Source organism: Eptesicus fuscus, chromosome 7, assembly GCF_027574615.1.
Source record: "Eptesicus fuscus isolate TK198812 chromosome 7, DD_ASM_mEF_20220401, whole genome shotgun sequence".
NCBI classification, from domain to species: domain Eukaryota; kingdom Metazoa; phylum Chordata; class Mammalia; order Chiroptera; family Vespertilionidae; genus Eptesicus; species Eptesicus fuscus.
This window is the reverse complement of record NC_072479.1, coordinates 30214582-30218840: the sequence shown is the minus strand read 5'-3', so window position 1 is coordinate 30218840 and position 4259 is coordinate 30214582. Positions and strand designations below refer to the sequence as shown.

Genomic DNA, 4259 nt, shown 5'->3' with positions numbered 1-4259 from the left:
GTCAAAACTCAGAAACCAAATAAACTCATTTTAGCTGAGAACTTTTTTCCATCCAGGATCAGAAGGGAATTTTTTAAAAGAGTATAAAAGGGGATAAAAGACAAGTATGTGGAACTGCCAGCTCCATGCAGAAAGAGGTCAAAATATTACAGATAATGTTTTATTTAAACTTTAACTCCGTTTTTATAATCATGATGGCGTGGATACTTTTCAGAAAAACGTTTGTTTGCTTCCCAATTAAAACAATAATATAGCCCATATTCAGATGGCAACAATGGACTCTTGATTCCTCTCAGATAAGCACATTTGAATTGTAATCAAATTGAATGCCTTAACCCTTTGCACTCGCTTGCTTTTTTCTCGATTCCTGCTACTGATGCTAAGAGTCAAACTCGACATCCGAGTGCAAAAGGTTAAACTTTGCAAGCTCTCTGAATGCTACCTCAACTGAGTTTCCTTCCAACTATGGAAAATGAAACTCTTGGATGAATACTGAGCATGCAAAGCATATGACACAACATGGTGAAGAATAATACATCTTGTTGGAAAGCTGTTTATTTATTGAAAATAAAATTCTATACTTATAGAATATACATATCGTGGCGTGAAAGTAAAATCCATACCGATTTTCAAGACCAAACATGGATTTAAAAAAGGTTTATACTTGTGATGGGTTTTCCTTCTCACTCTCCTTTGATGCCTCAAGGTCTTGATGGGAAAGTGAAGGTCACTAAACCATTACTTCACTGAGGCTGTGTTCTCTGGCTGCTGCCGCCACCTGGCCCTTGCCTCTGGTGTACATTATTAAAGAGACAACTCCATGACTGTCTCCAAGTACTTCATAACCAATAAAAAAGGATAAATCTTTGAATTAAAGGCTTAACTCAATAATGAAAAGGAAGAAAAGAGGAAAGATACTGTGAAGAAAGTAATTGCTGCTATGACTGTGGGGAAGGATGTTAGCACTCTCTTTCCAGATGTAGTGAACTGTATGCAGACTGACAACCTGGAACTAAAGAAGCTTGTGTATCTCTACTTGATGAACTATGCCGACAGGCAGCTAGACATGGCCAACCTGGATGTCTATAGCTTTGTGAAGGACTGTGAAGATCCCAATCCTCTTAACTCAGGCTTTGGCAGTCAGAACCCTGGGGTGTATCAGGTGGACAAGATTATAGAATATCTCTGTGAGTCTCTCCACAAGTGCTTGAAGGATAAAGATGCCTGTGTTCAGAAAACTGTAGCAATCTGCCCGGCAACATGCCATGATATCAATGCTCAAATGGTGGAAGATTGGGGATTTATGAATTCTCTGCAGGATCTCGTAGCAGATTCAAATTCAAGGGTGGCTAATGCTGTAGCAATGTTATCTGAAATCAGTGAATCACACCCACACAGCAACTTATTCGATCTGAGCCCACAGAACATTAGTAAGGTGCTGACAGCCCTGAATGAGTGCTCTGAATGGGACCAGATTTTCATTCTGCACTGCCTGTCCAATTACAATTCTAAAGAATAACCAGGAGGCTCAGAGCATCTGTGAGTGGGTAACTCCCTGGCTATCTCATACCAACTCAGCTATGGGGCTTTCACAGTAAAATTCCTAATGAAATGTATGGAGTTGTTACCCAAGTACTCTATTATAGTATGTTGCTGAAGAAGTTGGCCCCTCCACTTGTCACTTTGCTGTCTGGGGAGCCAGAGGTGCAGTACATCGCCCTGAAGAACATCAACCTAATTGTCCAAAAAATGCCTGAAATTTTAAAGCAGGAAATCAAAGTCTTCTTTGTGAAGTATAATGATCCCATCTATGTTACACCAGAGAAGTTTGACATCACGATTCTTTTGGAATCCCAAGCTAAAATTGTTCAGATTCTGGCGGAACTGAAGGATATGTCCAAAATTTGGTGTTGACTTTGTTTGCAAAGCTGTTTGGGCCATTGGACAGTGTGCCATCAAGGTGGAACAATACGCAGAACATTGTATAAGCAAATTGCTTGATCTTTTCAAGACCAAAGTAAATTATGTGGCCCAAGAGGTGATTGTTTTAATCAGTGACATCTTCTGCAAGTACCCCAACAAGTATGAAAGTATCATTGTCACTGTTGTGAGAACTTGGACTCGGATGATCCAGATGATCGAGCAGCTATGATTTGGATTGTGGGAGAATATGCTGAATGAATTGACAATGCAGATGAGTTACTAGATCGTTACCTGGAGGGTGCTGATGACGAAAGCACCCAGGTTGAAGCTCACTCTGCTTACTGCCATAGTGAAGCTATTTCTCAAGAAACCATCAGAAGCACAGGAACTGGTCTTGATTTTGGCAACTCAGGATTCTGAAATCCTGACCTTTGATATAGGGGCTACATTTATTGGAAGTTTCTCTCAATGGACTCTGTCACAGCCAAAGAAGTAGTATTGTCTGAGAAGCCAAGGATCTCTGAGGAGACAGATCTCATTGAGCCAACTCTGCTGGATGAGCTAATCTGCCACAGTGGTTCTCTGCCTCTTTGTGCCACAAGCCTTCCAATGCTTTTGTGGAAGGAAATCATGAATCTATCACAAACACCTGCCAATACATCATGGGAGCACTGATGCAGGTGACAGTCCTGTTGGCACCACCACTACCCCCAACCTGGAACAGCGTCAGGTTATTCCGTCTTAAGGTGACCTTCTGGGAGACCCTTTGAACCTTGACCTTGGTTCCCCAGTCAATGTGACACAGGCGTCCGCCATGCAGATGGGAGCAATGGATCTCTTGGGAGGAGGACTAGATATTCCGCTTGGCAGTGAGCTTGGCGGAAGCGTTGGAGGAAGTCCAACAGTGGGACAATCCTTCCTGCCATTATCAGTGCCCACAACTATTGCTCCTTCACCTACTTTTGCTGTGGTCAGCAGTGGTCTGAATGATTTATTTGAATTCTGTACAGGGATAGGCATACATATGGTGGATATGTGACTCCTAAGGCTGTCTGCAGTAAAGGCTAAATGCTTAGAGATTTCCGGAATATTTATTCATCATCAGGGGAACATCTATATAGACTTGAACTTCACCAACAAAGCTCTGCAGCACATGACAGAATTTGCAATCCAGGTTAATAAGAATAGCTTTGGTGTCATCCCCAGAACTCCTCTGGCCATACACCACCGATGCCAAACCAGAGCATTGATGTCTCCCTGAATCTCAACATCTTGGGCCCAGTCATGAAGATGGAACCTCTGAAAAACCTGCATGTGGCTGTGGAAAACAGGATTGACATCTTCTACTTCAGCTGCCTCATCCCACTCAATGTGCTTTTTGTAGAAGATGGCAAAATGGAGCACCAGGTCTTTCTTGCAACATGGAAGGATTTCTGCAGTGAAAAGGACCTTCTGTTTCAGATGAAGGAATGCCATTTAAATGCTGACACTGTTTCCAGCAAGTTGCAAACAACAGCATTTATACTATTGCTGAGAGGAATGTGGAAGGACACGACATGCTGTCCCAACCTCTGAAGCTCACAAATGGCTTTTGGATCTTGGCTGAGCTACGTATCCAGTCAGGAAACCCCAATTATATGCTGTCACTGAGGTGTAGAGCTCCTGAAGTCTCTCAGTATGTCTATCAGGTCTCTGAAAGCATTTTGAAAAAACTAATAGATTGTTCCTGTGCCCTCAGGCCACCGTGTGATCAGTACAAGCCAGGAACTCTTAACTGGAAGAAATTGTATTGCCGTGTAGAATCTGAACCTAAGCACACTGAGGCCACCCACCACTGTAGTGACTAGTCGAACTTGTGCTAAATCAGGGCACAGCCTGCTGGATAGTTTTATCTTTCTGTGAACATTTGTTAACCATTGCTTCAGTCATTCCCACCTCTTGCCTCCAGGTGTCTGTCCTAACTTGGGGGCTTCTCCATACTGTGCCAATGACTGGAATTTTTTTTTTTTTATATAACTTGATATTTTGATATTGAGAGCTCATTTCAAAAGCATAAAAAGACCAAAAATATGAAAGAAAAAAGTATCTGGGGGGAAAAAAACGTTTAAGAAGCTACAAGTAACAATCTCCAAGGTTTATTTTTTAATAGAAAAATATAAAGGTAAGTGTAGTTATCCACACACACATTCTTAATTTAATATTTATTCCTGAGAGACCCAACTGAATGCCATGTCTTCCTCTTGACAATGCACAGATTCACATTCTGTTTCAAGAGGGAAATGGTATAATGAAAGAACATGTGTTGAGATCAGATCTGGCTTCAAATCTGCATACCA

General features: G+C 41.7%; 1 pseudogene; it reads left to right on the top strand.

Moving 5' to 3' along the window:
* The first annotated feature begins 820 nt into the window (after positions 1-820).
* Positions 821-3770, top strand: LOC103288149 (AP-1 complex subunit beta-1-like; annotated as a pseudogene).
* Positions 3771-4259: the final 489 nt, after the last annotated feature.